This window comes from Typopeltis vanoorti, chromosome 11, assembly GCF_054136105.1.
Source record: "Typopeltis vanoorti isolate ZY-2024b chromosome 11, IOZ_Tvanoo_1.0, whole genome shotgun sequence".
NCBI lineage: Eukaryota > Metazoa > Arthropoda > Arachnida > Uropygi > Thelyphonidae > Typopeltis > Typopeltis vanoorti.
In genome coordinates, this window is record NC_143559.1 from 31,881,232 (window position 1) to 31,901,174 (window position 19,943).

Genomic DNA, 19,943 nt, shown 5'->3' on the forward strand with positions numbered 1-19,943 from the left:
TATATATATATATATTCTATATATATACATATTGTTAAACAGGAGTGGGTTATGATTGGGTTGAAGTTCACAAGATTGTCCTTAACTTATTGCAGAACTGCAAGAATAACTGTTTATGATATATGTGGAGAGATCTTCAAAGCTTCAAATCGACCAGCACTCTCAAATTTGTGTAATGAAAAAGTGGAATGCATTGCATTATAAGAAACTATGGATTGGATTTAAGGTTAGTAAGATAAAATTATGAAATCCACTTCCCTCAGGCTATTTATTTTATATATATATATGACAGAATGATCATTGACTCAGTTACCATAAATAGTTTTATGAAAAAAAAAATTGAATGACTAGAACCGAGATTTAAATCTCGGTTCTAGTCATTCAATTTTTTTTCATAAAACTATATATATATATAAAGATAAGCCGGAATTTGAAACGTTTTTTGTCTTACCACCTTATCAGCCCAGAACTTGGAGGGTTGGGCGCCGTAGACACCAGGGAGGGGGGGATCCCCCTAATATATATATATATATAAATGTAAGTCCTATAAATAAATGTAAGTCACTTTCAAGAAAACAACAGCTGATTTTTATTATTACCCCAATTCCCCGCCCCCCCCCAAAAAAAAAACGTAGGCGCTAGGGGGACGCCTACGGTTATATATATATATATATACACACACACACAAAATTCAAGAAGACAGTAAATGTAGATTGTGCAAAGAAAAGGAAGAAACAGTTGTAGGTGTCCTTCCGTGATGAGTCTTCAGACTCCTTGGAGGTGTCAGGAATAATAATAATAATAAACGGTAGACCACATTATAATTGGATGCAGCAAAATCGCACAAATTGAGTACTAAAAGGCATGATAACGTAGCTAAGATAATCCACTGGCATTTATGTAAAAAGTATGGGTTTGAAGTATCTAAAGACTACTGGAAGCATAAAGTTCACCAGAAAGTGGTCGAGAATGAAAAAGCTAAAATACTCTGGGATTTCAAAATCCAGACTGACAAAAACTTGGAATGTAATACATCCAATATCATAGTCGTTGAAAAAAGTGAAAACAAGGGTGTTGAGTTTATCGAAATATTAGCACCAGGAGATAGTCGGATTGATGACAAAGAAAATTAAAAAATTACAAAGTATTGGGATTTGCAAATCGAAGTTGAACGAATCTGGCAAAAGAAAACGAAAGTTGTTCCCATAATAATAGGTGCTTTAGGCGCCATCCCTAAAACATTGAAAAAACATCTAGAAGCACTCGAGTTAGATGGATTAAAAATTGGACAGCTGCAAAAGGCCGCTTTGTTCGGCATAGCTTTCATTTTCAGAAAGTATTTCCACAACTCATAGGGTAGGGCTCGAATTAATGGAATATAACCTGCCTTTGCTTAAGACTGAGGAAGCAAATCAAGCTTTGATGGATATTATATGTGTGTGTGTGTGTGTGTGTGTGTGTAGCTCAGTAGAAGTACAAATAATAGAAATAAAAGATCCACCATATAGAAAAAACATAAAAACAAGCCAAAAGAACTCACTCTGAAAGGGAAAAATAACGGAATAGAAAACGAAACACATAATGTAAATAAGTATATATAAGTGCAGAAATATTGTATAGTAATGAATATATCTATTGGCATAAGAGGAAGGATGTGTCTTATGATATTCAAGATAAGGTTAAAAATATTGTAATATTTCAATGTGTAACCTATGTTAAATGGCAAAATAACTGCTCAGAAGATTGCACAGGACTCTAAGTGAAAATATATATTGAGCATGTTATTATGTTGTAAATGAAAATTGTTAACTGAAATGAGCATGCTATGTACTTATTGTATATAATTTATTGTATATTGTATTATCTTATTGTATATATTATCATGTTGTAAATGAAAATTGTTAACTGAAATAAGCATGCCATGTACTTATTGCATATATGTAAATAGTTCGTCCGAATGTACACAGATGCTTTTGAGAAAATAAAATATTTCAGTAGAAGTGGCGTTTGCATCCTACAGCACTTGACCGCACGACGAAAGACGTTCGAGTCTAGTCGCCGACTAGAAGAACTTTTTCTAAGCCTTTTCTCAACCGGTTCCAGTGTTAGTCGATCTCTGGCACGGGCTAGCGGGTTTTTCCTCCCGGAAACTCGGGTTTTTCGTCCCGTGAACTCAAGAATATCGGCCGTCGAACCCACACTATTTTCAGACATTAAATATATTGTGTTAGAGTTAGGGACCACCAGATGGCGGCACATACGGTTAATGTTTTAAAAATTTAGATTGCCACTGTTTTAATATGTGTGATATGCAATGAAAAAAAAAAGTGTTAATGTGAAACAAGAAATCTGTGGATCTGTAAATAACAACGGAACTCGTTATCGTTGTTTACTACTTAATTAGAAGGGGAAATAAATCACTCTAATTTGATTACATGAAAGAAAATGATTTATTGTAGAATTGACAAATGGAGCTGATAACAGTTAAGATGCATGTGTAGAATAATTAAGATGCATGTGTAGAATGAGAGTCAACATAGTAACTCTCAATAGCATAGTGATTAAAATATGACAATTGAATTTGTTTATTACAATATTTGGGAAATTTTGAATGGGTTTTCTTTTTCCAGTGTAATGCAAATAATCACTGCCAGAGACTGCTCTCCATCGCTATAAATAAATAAATCCTCTAATACCTTTTATTCAGCTGAAGGGAAAAGGCAGAGCGCCTTTAGGCCCTTACTAACCTTTAAAGATAGACCATCAGCCAGTCCTTGTCCTTTAAGCATTCACTAATGCTGAGCCCAAGCTATCAATGAAGCCTTTTCACTGGAAGGAGAAAAAGTGTGTATATGTAAGAAAGACAACTAACGTCATCTTGTTGGCCTAAAACCACAATACACATCATTGTCTGCACAATGTGAATTCTATGATCCATTTTTTGAGATGTGAGGACAAAAACCAGAGGTTTTAAACTCCTATCTGCCCATGCCAGAGATAGACTAAGTTGGGACCAGCTCAAGAAAGGCTAAGAAAAAGTATTTCACCAGTCATCATTAGAATTCAACTTATAAAGGTCTTTCTTTGAGCGGCTTAGTATCGTTTGAAACGTATTTCCTCACAATTACATACTCAGATTGGTTAGCATTATGCAGCACAGCTATTGTCATCATGCTATAAGTCAAATGCTTTGCTTATTTTTGTTAATTGCAGGCATTCTGCAGTTTGCTTGTTTTGTGATTAAAAATTATGCAGGGAGTAGTTAATAGAAGTTTATAAATGTGTAAAAGCAGTCCTATGCTGCTACTGTTTAAATAATATTCCTAAGATTGTAGTACTTTATTTTTTTTAACCTCTATTTTGATAAATAAAGGAAGAGCTGGTGTATCTCAGTAGAAGTAGCATTTACACTCCACAGCTCTGGCTCACTCGAAGAAATAGTCCTAAGTTCGATTCTAGTCACCAACTGGATGAACTTTTTTGCCTTTCTTCCACCCGAGTTACTCAATCTGTGGCACAGGCAAGCGGGTTCTTAGTCCAGTAAGCTCAAGAAATTCGACCATAGAACATACACTATTTCAGACATTAAAAATATTGTGTTAGGGTTAGGAACCTTAACGAGATGATGGCACTTGTTAGCGGTCTCGTTACTGAATGTCGCTTAAAATTAGCGAGTCTTGAGCCAGCTGTACAGAAATCAATAGAGCTAAACTGTCTTGCCTACTCCCTAGAAGGGAATAAAAGGCGTTAGCTGATTTTTTTATTAATTTTATTTATACAATGGTTGACACGAACTACCATCTTGTGGTCCCTAAACCAAACCGAATACACTGTTTGAAATAATGTGGTTCCTACGGTCCAGTTTGAGTTTCCATCAGAAAAAAAAGCTGCTTTCCCATGCCAGAAATCGACTAACCCATGAACCAGTTGAAGAATGGCTTAAAAAATTTCTAGTCAGTAACTAGAATTTAACTTGTCTTTCTTTGGGCAGCCTAGGCTATGGATACAAACGGCACTTCTGTTGAGCTACACTCTCTCTCTCTCTCTTTATGACTAAACAAACACACGTAATAAACACAGTAATAATAAGATTTAATAAGTAAATATTTCATCCTTAGTATCTTAGGATATCGTCAGTACAGTTAATTCAAATAATACTAGAAATAACATACAGTTAGGGAGCATGATTACAATGGAATCCCAATATGCGTGCAGTAGTGTGTTATCGAATTAAATTAAAATATATCTGGAGGGGAAAAAATGATTACATTAAATAAGATAACATATATAAAAATTATTTTACACAATTTTGTATGACAATTTCTCATACCTCAGGAATAGCAAGAACGTCATTATGGTTTAGATTTGGTCTGTGAAGTAGGGCTTCAGCACGTTCTTTATATAAACGTTCATGTTTTATAAAGATCAATGTAAAAGTTTGATCTTTTCCCAATGGATCCTATGGTTTGGGTTTTCAACTCCGTGTTGTGTGAGGCCAGATTTTTGCAGTTTGATAAGACGGATATCGTCTTGATGTTCCGAAATATGTTAATGAACAGATCTATCTGTCTGTCCATAGTAAGACAATTTACAGTAGCATGGAACCTTGTACACACCAGATAGCATCAGAGGTGAGAGTTTGTCTTTAGGAGAAGGTAACAAGTTATAGATCTGGATGATGGGTTTGTAGGTAGTAGCAAGTTTGTATTTCTTCATAATTTTTGAAAGACGTTCAGAGATGCATTTGACATAAGGTATGGGAACCCTATGGGCGCTTGTTCTTGTCTAGGTTGACAAGAATTTAATTCTATAACACGCTACTGCACGCATACATAGGATTCCATTGTAATCATGGGCCCTAACTGTATGTTATTCCTAGTATTGTTTGAATTAACTGTACTGACGATGTCCTAAGATACTTAGGATGAAATATTTACTTATTAAAACTTATTGTGGTTATTACGTGTTTGTTTAGTCATGAATTCTCCATAGGTTTCATTGTACAGGGTGGCCATAAAATAATTTTCCCTCTTTGGAGGCATCTGTAGCTAAAACCAATAAACGGAACGAGACCAAATTTTATATTGAAATTTTGAAGGCATGGGGAGATGATTTCCGCGAAAAAAAGATTGTGTCAAAAGTCGCCGATAGGGGAAATTTTCATGCTTGCGGAGCCAAAAACAAGCTGATAATTACATTAAAGGCAGATAAAATGGAATAACATTTCGACGGTGTAAGCGATAGCTGCGTCACTCATTCCAGCTGGATATGTGGCCATTACAATAATAATAATAAACTAAAACAACAACTTACGAAAGAGAGATACAGAAATGAATGTAGTGATTGAACTCACAGGAAATAATGTTTTATTCATCACAATCAGGGTCCCCTGGACCACACACACGATTTTCAATGTGTCGGCCTTTCTTGTGTACAACAAATTGCATCCACTGTGCGACCTGTTCTATAGCTGAGCATAAGGAGTCGGATTTGATGTTCATAACAGCACGTTTTATGTTCTTTCAAGAAATGTAAGTTGGGAATGCCACCAACATACACAACGGATTTCAAATACCCCCACAGCCAAAAGTCACATGGAGTGATGTCTGGGGATCAAGGCGGCCATGCCATCAGAAAGAACTGACTGATTACCCTCTCATTACTGAAATGCTGGTGTAAAATGTACTGTACTGAATGTTCAATGTGTGGTCGTGCTCCATTCTGCATAAAAATTATGGAGTCCAAACATTCTTTGCTGCAATGCAGGAATGACAATATTTTCCATCATTTGTCAATAAATCTCTCCAGTAATGGAGCAGGTTACAGGATCTGTAGGAGTAATATGCTCATAAAAGTATGGTCCTATTATGAAATCGGCTGTGAAGCCGCACCATGGTTACTTTCGGAGAATGCAATGGTACTTGCTGGATTGCTTGGGGATGTTCAGATGCCCAAATTCTGCAATTGTGAGTGTTGACCAACCCATTCAGATAAAAATGAGCCTCAACACCCCACAATATTCTCCAAGGCCAGTAATTGTCGACCTCCATTCGGACAAGAAACGTTAGCGCAAAGGTCATTCGTTTATCATAATCTTCTATCCATATAAGTTCAGTCGTGCTTGCACACGACTGAACTTATATGGATAGAAGTGAAGGATTTTCCAGACTGTACCATATATAAGCCATATCAAGTTTGCAAGCTATGGCATGAGCGCTTGGACCAGTAATGGTCCTTGTTTTGTCGAACACAGCAGTACCGTCTGTTACTATCTCTTTTTGCACTGCTTTCCGTCCTCTGCCAGGTCTAACTCCTAGTGATCCAGTTTCTTCTAATTTCTTAATCATAGCTGTGCTACAGCTGACATAGGACCTGTATGCAGGTTATGAAACCTTCTAAATTCCCAAAGGGCTGCTACAGCATTGCATTGTTTAAGGTAAAACAACAAGTAAAGCACGGTAAGGCAAGGTAGAACGCATATTGAGCACAATTCGTCAGTCATTCGAATAACTACCTGAACATTCCCAATCCCCTTTTGAAGTGGAATTGGTGGCACTGCTTTCACGTAAAATTTGCATAATCTTTTTTACCTGCGTTTACTGTAAATATTTGACTGCTTTCAGCGGAGCCAAAAGCAGTTAAATTGGCGACTTTTGGTACTAAATCTTTTTTCTGTGGAATTCATCTCTGCATGCCTTCGAAAGTCTCAATATAAAATGTGGTCTCATTCTGTGTATTAGTTTTAGCTACAGATACCTCCAAAGAGGGAAAGTTAATTTATGGCCATTATTTTTTTTTTGAGACATCCACTTTGTGCATGTCCAGTGTATTTTGTTTGCTAGTTGTTTTAAATAGTTTTACAATATATTGCAGTAACTTATTATGCATCGAAATATTTCTGAATGTCACGAAACTTTGCTAAGGATGGACACTGGCTGCCCCGCAGTCTCCAAAAGTTAGATGCTGAGAAATCACACCTACAAGATTTGGGGAATAAGAAAAGTTAGCAATATTTAGAGGATAATTTTAAGACTATGGTCTAAAAATTATATTAAAATGAAAAAAATCTTTAAAAAATTTATTTATCTAATATTAGGAGCTACATGAATATATCAAAATTTCCTAAATATTAGCAGTACAATATTTTATTATACACACAGATAACTCTATTGCAGTAGCACTATTGCTTATTATTAAAACTAATAAGCTTTTGTTGATCAAGATTTCATAGGATAATTCAGCATTTTCAAACCTTTAATCTAATAAAGAAATTGAAAAAAGGAAAGGATTCAGAATAAACTTTTTAACTTCTATTGTAAATTTGAACTGGCAAAGAAGCAATAACAAGCAATGTTATTTAAAGTGCTAATGAAACAAGTTTTCAAATGTTTCTGTATTCAAGAAGTGCTTGATACAAAATAGATTACAAAAATAATTAGTTTTATGTCTAACTGTTATGAGTTACATGACTCATTATATCATTCCTTTTCTAATAAAGGCATCGGTTGATAAAAAGCAGTATAAAGTATAGTTTCATAACTATTTAATATGACAGTTATTAGAAATTATTATTATGTAACACCTCCAGGGAATGCAAAGACTCATCGAGGGAAGGCACCTACTCTACAACTCTCTGTCTCCACCACTAATTCTTCATCATCTATACCAACGCCATCTACCGCTGACTACAACCATTAGTATTCTCACAGACAATCACAACCATCCATGCCCATGGCAGGATTCGAACCCGCAGCCTTTTTGCTGGAGAGCAGATGTGCTAACCAGTCAACCAACCACGTCAGCAAATTACTTTAGCTTTTTTCTATACACATACAGGGTGTTCGGGATAAATTTGACATATTTATAATTAATTATATTTTTCCGTAAGTTACATGTATTAACACACACTTCTCTTCATTTAAAAGTTTGGACCCTTCTTCATTCATATACAAGATGTCAGAAAGGATGGATAGCTGGAACCCACCTGAATCATGGAAGAGAATAACTTGTATCATGATGATTCGTGCCCGCCATCAAAATAAGGATATTACGACTGCTGCCCAATGCTCCCTGAATACAGTAAAAACAATCAGGCATGAACTAGAGACTTGCAATGGTGACTACGAGGATGTAGCAAGAAGAAAGATCCCTAGCAGACGATCTGATTGCGTTCGTACAGCAGAATTCCTCGCAAATCTGCAGGAACAGGTGTTGAAGAACCCTGGCATTGGAATTCGGGCTTTGTTCGTGGAGTTGCTAACTGTAGTCAAGCCCTGGATAACAAGGGTAGCCAATGGTAGGCCGTATGTATGGCAGCAGGATTCGGCCCCTTGCCACACCTCTGGGAAAAGTCAAAAATGGTTGTCTGAAAATTTCTAGGACTTCACCAGTCCAAATGTTTGGCCTCCAAACTCCCCAGACCTTAACCCCATGGATTATTTTGTATGGGGCGCAGTTGAAAAAGACACCAATCGCACTTCCAGTAATACAAAAGCCCAGTTAATGGATAAAATTAAAACAGTTTTTGCGGCCCTTCCCAGGGAGACTGTAGCATCAGCTTGTTCGAGGTTCCGAAGCAGAATTGAAGCTGTGATCGATGCTAATGGTGGTTATTTTGAGTAAATCTTGTTGATAGTATTGTAATTAACTCTGCCTGTAATGTTTTTTTGTCAATTCATTAAATTTAATAGATACAAAGAAGATTTTCTTTTTCCTTACGAAACTGTCAAATTTATCCCGAACACCCTGTATATACAGATATCTGCATTGCAGTTATCATTACCATAGATATTGGAGTAGCAAAAAATAGATCTGGAGAAAATTAGTTGATTACAATACTGAAGTTCTTAGATATATATACCTTACTAATAAATCAATATATAAGATGTGGCTTAACATAAAAAGAAACGAAGTATGCATTGCTTCCAATTTGGAAGAAACCTACATTTATGAAAAACGTTGAATTTTCTTGACAACACCTACAACTCAAAAAAAAAAAAAATTTCCTTTTATCCAATAATCTAGAAACAGTTGCCTCTCCATTAAGCCAACAATAATAACCTACCGCTCTTGCTTTTTTGTCTCATATGTCCAGCTAAAATTGCATTAACTTATTGTCAGAGGAAAAGAGAAACTTGGCAAAGAAAAACAGCAATATATGTGGCCATTTTTATTTTATTTATCTTTTAGCAACTCCAATGGCTAATTAGGTAATATTACTCTGCAAATGAGTGTGAATTCAGATCTCATTGCAACTTAAATGTTCATTCATGTTTTTTAATGATAGCCTTTCATTACTGATATATGACCCTATTTTAATCATATGAGGCCTAATATATATAACTATTAGCTTATCTATTAGAATAGCCATGGTACTAATATACTATAGATTTCTACTACTTTATGGGTGATTATCCTAAACAAGTATTAAGTGCAGTTAAAGAAAGATTAACTATCCAACATTATTTTATAGCCAAACAGAATTGCCAGTGAAATTTAACTTTCAGTTCATGAGACATTTAATTTTAGGCTCTATTCTAAAAGTAGTATTTATGTTACTTATTGGTCACTTTTGAAAATAGGTGGAAAATTTTAAAAATATCCTCATATATATGCACACCAACTCATACAATACTCCAAATTATGCTAAACATTATTTTATCCGATCTGATCTTTTTTTTTTTTTTTTTTTTATGCCATCATGTTTTTTAATATGAAAAATATTCTGTTGGATTATTATGTAATAAAAGTTATTCCAACATTATACTTGCTGGTAACTTTTTTTTTTTAATTTATTTTCCTATTTTGGTTGGCAATTCCAGAGTTACCACCCCTCAGGACAAAAAACTAAAAGGTATTAAAATAGCATACAAAAAGATGAAAACAAAGACAGACCTCAAAATCAAATAACTGACATCAGTAACAGTTTCAAGGAAGCTCAACATTTGGAAACTAATATCTCCCTTTTGTTGCATCTCTAATTTTATGTTGCCCAGGCAAATCTTGAGGTACAGCAATAATTAACTTTTTTTTAAAAAATCAAATAAGGTCAAAGCAGATAATCAAACGAATTTGAATTACAGACCTAAGCATTATTAACCAAATACTAATAAAGCTTAGATCTGCAATTCCAATTACACAATCTAGTCTTTTCACAAAGTTCCTTGAAAAATACTTAGGGTGCCTAAGTTGGCACCCTAAGTATTTTTTTCATACCCTAAGTATGAAATTGAACCATTTAAATAATAAATGGTTCAATTTCATAAGTTTCAGGCAACTTTTCAATAGCATGCAAGGACAGTCATATATTTTTTTCCCCTTAAATATACAACACGCACAACATTCTTTTCTTCATAACCTCAAGAGCTCATTCTAATCAGAATATGAAATGCAGCATTCAGTAGTTATCTCAACACACCTAGTTGCTTGTACCAAGTATTGTTCTGTTTGTGTGAAAAACTGGCATTATTAACAAGTTTACTGCCAGTCTGGTTGCCTAAGGGGATTAGCACATCCACTATCTAACCAAGAGGAAACGAGTCTGATTCCTGCCATGTTTGTGAATGTTTTCAGGTGGTAGATGAACTTCCTCCCCAGGTATGAAACCACTCCACCCCTACCCTACTTACTGAAGCCCTAAAGATGACTGAAAAAGTTTGTCTCAAGCAGAATTAATGAATTATTTAACCTTCAGCCTACTCACAGTACTGATCAAACTGTTGGTAAGTGGAATCCACATAAGAAAACTTTTTGCTGTTTATTTGTTAATAAAACTGGATTTTACAATTTATTAATTTTTAAAGGTTTCCTTTCAAACAAATATTGATGAATTAAAGAATTATTATTATTACAAGTATGAAAAACTACTGTATGAATGCAACGAGTAAAATAATGAATGAGTTTCATAACAGGTTGCTTAAGAATCAAATTTGACTAGAGCTTCTGACCCAATGTCCAATCCTCACCTCTTCCCTTTTTTTTTTTTTTTTTTTGTTTTGATTCTGGTATCCATTGTGCATCCACATGGATACCAGAATCAAAACAAAAAGCAGAACCTCAATATGCACACAGCCATGGGATTAGATGGCATATCAGCCCATGTATTATGAGAATGTGCAAGCCCCAGTAGTAGGAAGGTGTCAATGGAGTGGAAAGAGAGCAAAAGATTCCCACTGAATAAAGAAGGCTGCAAGACAGAAGCAGCAAATTATAGACCAATCAGCATCTCAGGAGTAGCGGTTAAGGTAGAAGAGAAATTAGTGTAAAACAGAATTCAAGCCTGTTGGTGAATAGAAATGTGATACTTTGTAAGTGATAACATGGTTTGTGAAGAGTAGGTCTTGCCTTACTAATTTGCTTACTTTTTATAATCAAGTTGACAATGGAGTTGCATGAGAGAAATGGCTACTCAGTGATACTGCTACACTTTACAAAAGCATTTGACGAGATTCTATACAGAACTCTATTGCATAAATTGGAAAAAATAGAGATGAATATGAATGATTTGGATTAGAGGATGGATGATGGACAGATATCAAAGAGTGGTTTATGGAGGAGTTGAGTCCAAGAGAAGGTAAGAAACCAGTGGCATACCACAAGGCTCAGTACATGGTCCACCGTTGTTTAATTCGTATATCAGTGATACTGGAAATGACATGACAGGAAATACTAGTTGTTTGCTGAAGATACCAACTGGGAAGAGCAATGGAATGCAGAGATCTACAGAAAGACTTAAACAGACCAGCAGTATGGGCAAAGGTAAATGGCTGCCAGTTTAATGTGGCCAAGTGTAAGGTAATGCATTCTGGGAACAGATCAGAAGCTGTGTGCTATATTGATGGAACTGAACTGATGAGGTCAGGGACTCTGGTGTGATAGTAGACAGAGTGGAAGTTTAGAGGGAATATTGCAAAGACAATCATGAAATCTGATATGCTATTTTATTTATTTTTGAAGCCTACAGACTGTCAATCTATTTTCATAGGGAGCATTCCACAAACCTGCCACAAGTGTCACCTTGCTTCTGAATCTTCTCCATAGCTTCATCCTCACAGAATCCAGAAGTGGAAATCTGTGTGAAGTAGTCCAGAAGCAAAAGTGACAGTTGTGGAATGCTCCCTATGAGAATAGATTAAATCTGTAGGCTTCAAAAATTTGCTGGAAAAAAAAAAAAAAAAAGGCATAATAGAAGCATTTAAATTATTAAAGGAGTTTTATAGGATTGATACTGAAGACTTTTTTTTTTTCAGTACATGGAAAGAAGGTAGACAACAAGGGGTCACCAGCAGAAATTATGTGTGGTCAAAAAAGATGTCAGACTAGATTTTTTGCTTGGAGGATGATGAATGGGTGAAATGAGCTGCCAGAGGCGGTTGTGGGAGATCTCCATCAGTGAATGAATTTAAGAAGAGGTATGATAGGTAATGTGTGAATGATGGCCAGTATGTAAATAATGGATCTTCAAAGAAGAGTCTTCTGACTCCATGGAGATGCCTGTATAATAATAAAATAATAATACTGAACAAATAACTATCTATGTATTGACAATTTAAGACTTGGCTAACCATACTGTATTTTATTGGCTTAAACTAAAAAGCAAAATGAAATGTGATGCTGAATGAGATATCAGCCCCACCAATTTCATATGGAATCAACAAAGTGAAAAATCAGGTGCTGAAACAATGTCAAATTGCAAAATTAAAGAGAGGTGCCATCAGAAAAGTCATGCATTCTGATAACAGGGTAATCAATCCATATTCTGGGATTAGTTTGTTATTATTACACATTAGAAAATTAACTTCTCTTTTATGAATATTGTAGTTTATAAAGTGATAACTATTTTGCTTGTATAACAGTTAGAAAATTTTACATATAAAGCACATGATTTCTCATGTTGGTGACCAATTCGTACATCACCTGATTTCTTTCTCCCCTTCAACATGAATTGACTCTTCTTGGCACCGAGCCAACTGAGGTTCATCTGTAGTCGGACAGTATATATATATATATATATTAAAATTTTTTTGTCATGTTGTACCATCATTTTGTATATAAAAAAAAAAAAAAAGAAAGTTTGAGAACAGGAACCAAACCTTGGAGATTCAGTGGCAAGACTTAAAGAAAACCCTGATTAACAGCCAGAGAAGCATGTGGTGAGGTTGTCTGCAAGGATAGAAAAATCAGAACTCCATGGTGGACACAGGAAATTAAAGAGGCAGAGATGGAAAAGAAGAAAGCATATCAAACGTTCCTGGCAAATAAGTCAGCTTGTGCTCTTGCTCTTAGAGAATACAGCGACAAATGTACGAAAGCTAAACACTGTGTAAAACTAGCTAAACAAGTCATGGGAGGACTTTGGCAAGAACATAGAAAATAAATATCAAGAAGGCGGCAAAATATTCTGGGTTGTTGAAGAAGCTTAGAAATGGAGGAAAGAGTGCTGTAAAAGGAGTTAGAGATGATAAAGGTGACATGAAATGACATGAAAATGACATGAAAATGGGAGAAAAAGATATCCTTGAAGTATGGAGTAATTACTTCAAAAAATTGCTAAATGAAACAAGCAGTGATCTCACAGTGGTAAAAAAAACACTCAATAGACATACATATCCATATTTGCAGTAGAAAAAGCCATCAAAGGCTTGAAATGTGGAAAGGCAGAAGGAGTAATGGTATTCGACCAGAAATGCTTGAGTATGGTGGTATAAAAGTCTTACTTACAGTGGCTGCACTGCATTGTTCAGAAAGCCTGGACAGAGGGACGAATTTCCGATGATTGGAGTAGAGCTCTCATAGTACCCATATATAAAAAGAGAAATAAAACTAAATGTGAAAATTACAGAGGTATTTCCCTACTGAGTGTTCCTGGCAAGATATATGCAAGCATACTTGAGAAACGGTTGTGGAAGAATTGTGGAAGAAGCTTGGTGAAGAACAAGCTGGATTCAGGCCAAATATAGGCTGGCAGGATCAGATCTTCACTTTACGACAAAGAGTTGAGAAAGCATGGGAATATAACAAAGATCTGCCATTTAAGTTTTGTCAATTTGGAAAAGGCATATGACAAGGTGCCAAGAGAGAAGCTATTCGATACGCTATAGTTATATGGTGTCAATGGGGCATTATATCAAGCAATACTTAGTCTTTATTTGAGTTGTAAGTCAGCAGTTAGAATTGAAGGAAGTACAGGAAGATGGTTTAATGTTAAATCTGGTGTGAGACAAGGATGTACATTATCCCCTCTGTTATTCATTATCTATATGGATCACACTATGAAGGAAAGTGGTATTAAACATGATATCAGAATTGGAGATGTTAATGTCAGCTCTTTGCTTTATGCGGATGATGTTATACTTCTAAATAAATCCACTACAAGTTTGCAAGATTCCCTGGCTGAATTGAATAACTGTTGTAATAGATATGGTATGAAGGTCAGCAATAAAAAGACAAAGACAATGAAAATAGGTAGAATCGGTGAAAATGTCAACTGCATTGTGAACGAAGAACCTGTGGAACAAGTAAAACATTTCAGCAACTTACGCACGATTTTTAGTGAAGATGGTAAATTAAATATTGAAATAGACAACAGAATCAACAAAGCTGGTATGGCAGGAAGTCAACTGAATAAATTTATACAGAAGAAGAGAGAAATTAATCAGAATGCTAAATTAGCTATATACAAGACAGTGTTCAAACTAGTTTTAACTTATGGATCTGAGAGCTGGGTCAGAAGTAAAACTTAACCAAAGACTAGAGACCGTAGATATGAGTCCTGAGAAAGATTAGAGGCATGAACAGATGGAATCAATGGCAATATCATATTAAAAAGGAGGATATTAGGAAAGAACTTGACATTGTCAGCATCCAGAAATGCGTTAGCAGAGCTAATCTCAGGTGGTATGGTCACTTCAACAGAATGGGCGAGGAAAGATTAGCAAAACAAGTGTTCTCTGCCAGGTTGGCAGGAAAAAGACGTAGTGGAAGACCAAGATATAGGTGGATTGATACGGTACAAAGTGCCTTAGACGATAGAAATATAAGTTCTGATAATGTTGGAGTCTTGACAAGTAACATACTGATTTCGAGGAAAATTGTAAATAGGAAGTTAGTAATGATGTAAATTTTTCATGTAGTACTATCATATCGTGTACACCCCTTGAGGGTAGATGTCAGGAATTTGATGACGACGATGATGACGATATTAAACTTTTTGAGGAATAAACAATTTTATATTCAGTGATGTAACAAATTTCAGAATGTGGAACTGGAGAAATACCTTTTTGTACCTATGCTTTTAAAAAGTTCTATCAATGAAGAGGCAGGAATTTTTCAAATCAGTTGAGAAGCGAGGTTATATGACAAGCTGATTGTCTGAGTTTTTAAAAAATAGCAAACTATAATGGTTGCAGATGTCTGCAATTATGACCAAAGTAACTAAGGCTTTGAAATCATTGTACTGTATCTTAACTGTGATTGTTCTTCTGGCTAGTTTGTGGGATGAAAGTCCTTTTCACCTCTACTAATAATAATATTAAGTATCTACTAGATTTCTGTTCAAGACATGAGCAAGTCATTACTAACACTATATCTAACATACAGATGTATACACAAAGAAAAGATCCAAGAAATAAATCTATGTAATTACTAATAGTGATTTCTTCACACTGATTCAGGATACAAGAGTATACAGGCAATTCAAAACAGGAAATGACTGCAAACTGTTTTGAGCATGTCAAATATTAAAAAACAACCAAACCATGAACTGATTCACAGTCATAGTGGCATGCAGTGAAGTTATTTCCATCATCATCTTAATTTTCTGATATGTGCCCTTAAGGAGCATTCAGCTACTTTGACAGCACTACATGATTAAAATTACATTATTACTAATCTCCTATCAACAATTTTCCTCCAAATTAGTCTATTACTTGTCAGCACTAATATAATTGTATCTGACATTTCATTTTTCTAAGGTACTTTTGACTGAATCAATCCACCTAAACCTTGGTCTTCCTCTGGATCTTTTCCTGCTGCCATCTTGGCATCAAACACCTGTCCTTTCCTCTCCTACTGTCCAACCACAGATACGAGAACCTCAGTTGGCTCAGTGCCAAGATGAGTGAATTCATGTTGAAGGGGAGAAATAAGGCGATGTACAAATTGGTCAGCAACATGCAAAATCATGTGCTTAAAAGTTTTCCAACTGTTATATAAGCAAAATACAGTGATACCTCGGCTAACAAGTGACCATGCTAACGAAGATTTTTTCGCTGTTTTTCGGACTCGGCTAACGAATGTTTTAGTGAATGCGCACGCTAACATAAAGCAGCAAACATGAATGGTCGGGCCATTCCAGGAGATTATCTTTTCCATCTGTATATGTGTGTGACAAAGAAATGAGCTGACCACATTACATAGGGGAAGACCCACCAACCTGACTAGGTTGTTTACGTTCAAGACAGCGAGAAGTGAGATGCCTCATACCAGTGTCAGTATGGTGCAAGCTCACTGTGGCTGTGAATGCGAGAGGTAAGTGTGATAGCATTTATTCTTTACTTGGCTAAATTCTACTATGGGGGATTAATTTATAATTAATAAATTCTCTTCTTATCTAATTAAATAAATAATATGCTATATGTCATATTTCTTTTATATTTTTCAGAAAAAAATTTTTCTTGACAATGGTTCCAAAAAAAAAGTAAGCGACAAACCCAAGGGAAGCAGAAAGTTGCTCACAATTGAGCAAAAGAAAGAAATAATTTCAGCATATGAAAGAGGAGTCAGAATTGTGGATTTAGCAGTCAAGCATGGCATAGCATCATCATCAATAGCTACAATTTTGAAGAAGGAGGAGGAGATTAAGGCAGCTTCAGTTGCAGCTTGTGTGAAGACCTTGGCCTCTCAATCCCAAAGAAGTTCTGTGAATGAAGAAATGGAAAAGCTTCTGATGATCTGGATAAATGAGTGTCAAATGGCTGATGACACTGTGACTCAAGAGATGATCTGCAGCAAAGCCAGAATGATTTATGAAAATTTGAAGAAAAATGTGGCAGGACACAGTACAGCAGAGGAAGAATTCAAAGGAAGCAGAGGATGGTTTGAGAAGTTCAAGAGAAGGTCAGGGATCCATAATGTAATTAGACATGGAGAAGGAGCCAGTGCAAATAAAGAGGAGGCTGAGAAGTTTGTTAGAGAATTTCAGGAGTGGACCATCATTCATGGATACAAACCAGAATAAGGGTTTAACTGTGACAAAACTGAGTTGTTCTGGAAGCAAATGCCCAAAAGAACTTTCATCACAAAAGAAGAGAAGTGTATGCCAGGGTACAAACCTATGAAAGATAGAATAACTCTTTTATTTTGTGCTAATGGTGATCTCAAAATTAAACCAATGTTGGTCTACCACTCTGAGACACCAAGAATTTTCAAGAAGGAGAATGTTTGCAAGCCCATGTTTAGTGTTTATTGAAAGTCAAACACCAAGGCATGGGTAACAAGAAGCATATTCATAGAGTGGATCATGGAAATGTTTGGGCCCATGGTAAAAAAGCACCTGAGAGAAAAAAAAACTTGCCTGAAAAGACTGTGCTCCTTCTGGACATTGCTCCAGGGCATCCACCTGGCTTGGAAGATTTGGAGGCAGAATTTAACTTCATCAAGATAACATTTCTTCCTGCAAACACCACATCTATTTTGCAACCCATGGACCTACAGGTCATATCAAACTTTAAGAAATTGTTTACAAAACACATGTTCCAAAGATGTTTTGATGCAACTCCATTCACCAGTCTGACTCTGAGGGAATTCTGGAAGGATCATTATCATATCCTTCATGCTATTCAAGTCATTGCCATGGCATGGGAGGAAGTGCCAGTTAGGACACTTAATGCTGCCTGGAAAAAGTTATGGCCAGACTGCTGCAAGATAAGAAGTGCTGTTTCCAGTGTTCAAGATGCTGCTGAAAATGCTGACATTGTAGATAAGATAGTCTCCTTGGGCAAAGCATTGCATTTGGAGGTAAATGAAGAAGATGTAGAAGAATTAGTTGAAGAACACTCAAAAGATCTGAAAACAGAAGATTTTGAAGAGTTGAAAAAGCAACTGAATCAGGAAAGAGACAAGGAAGATAAAGAGTGTTCATTAGAGGAGGAGGACAGCAATAAAAAGGGAAGAATGCCAACAGGTGACATTAAAAAAAATGCTGCACTACTGGGAAGAGTTTCAGTCTTTGGCTACAGAGTGACATCCCAACAAAGCTGAAATGAACAGACTTTGTGCATTGGTTGAAGACAAGTGTCTGAATCACTTTAAAAACATTCTGAAAAAAAGAGAAACTCAATCAACTTTGGACAGAGTTTGACTTCTCCTTTAGCAAAGAGACAGAGGCCAGCTACTGAAGAAGAGGAGACTTACCTTGAATAAACTTTGAAAATTTGGAAGAAGAATAGTAAAAACATTGCGTACATATTTTCAGTTTAATAAAGTGTATATAATAGTGTAAAGATAGTCAGTTTTTCATTCTACTTTCCATTCTCCTTCATCTAATTGGGTAGCTGTTAATCTCAGCCTTTAGTGAGTTTTTGCCCTTTTATAGTGTGCTTTTTACTATTTCATAAAACTTATCTTTAAATAGTAGGCAGCATCCAGAATGAATTAAACGATTTTCTATAGAAACCTACGGGAAATCACATTTCGGCTAACGAATGTGATTCCGTTCCGGAATCACATTCGTTATGTAGTACCACTTTATAAACTACGATATTCATAAAAGAGAAGTTAATTTTCTGACGTGTAATAATAAACAACTCATCCCACAATACGGACTGATTATCCTATTATTGGTCACTTAAACAGAATACTGGGCATACAGTATTTTAAGTGACCACATACCACATTAAAATATCTTTTAATGTGGTATATTAGAAGATATTCCTGATCACACATTCTTGAATGCACATAATACCAAGTTCCTTCCTAATGTCTTTATTTTTAATTTGATTCTGCCAATTGATACCAGGCCCCTAATTTTTCTAAGAATTCTCATATCTGTGGTCACTAATTTTTGATCAAGCTTTACCAACCAACTCTCAAATCCACAACTTAGAAGTGGTTTGAATACTATCTTGTATATATACTGCTAGTTTAGCGTTTTGGCTAATTTCTCTCTTATTCCATATAAATTTATTCAACTGGCTCCATACCATACCACCATATCAACTTTTCTTATTCTGTTGTCTATTTCTAGATTTAACTTGCCATCTTAAACAATACAGGAAATAGTGCAGATATGAAGTAAATCCCTGGAGAGATGACCCAGTGATTACACCACCACAATCAGTTTATCTCCACTTGTTTCCTATTAATCACTCAAATCTACCTGGATCTGGTTAGGGCTCCAGAAATACAACTTAAATTCACTGGCCACACCCTAAATATCAGTCTACTTGACATAAATATTGTTATAGGTGATGTTTTAAAAAACAATATTATGATGAGAAAATAAAGTAATACATTCTTTAATTCTCACTATACATTACACAAAATTATACAGAGATATCATTTCCTTTAATGGGTTTAAAATATGTGCCATGTTGTGATGCACTCCTCATAACTCAGTTTATGATTTCTTTCATTTACTGTTCAATAAGAAAGGTGATTTTATATAAACAACAATAAGAGATAATAAAATTCATGAAAACAAGTAGGTAGCACCTGCTGGGGAGTCACACTTCTTTTCATGATGTACTCATTTGTAGTCACGTGATCCGGTCTTTGACTCTTATTTGCAAGATAACAGTATTTTTTAAATAACATAACATTAATATGCTCAAGTATTTAATTACATCTAAGCTAATTCATATTGGGAGCTTTGAAAATAATCTTAGGATAATACTGTATTACAACTCTGTACCTACTTAAAGGTTAACAGTGTTGGAAGAATATTT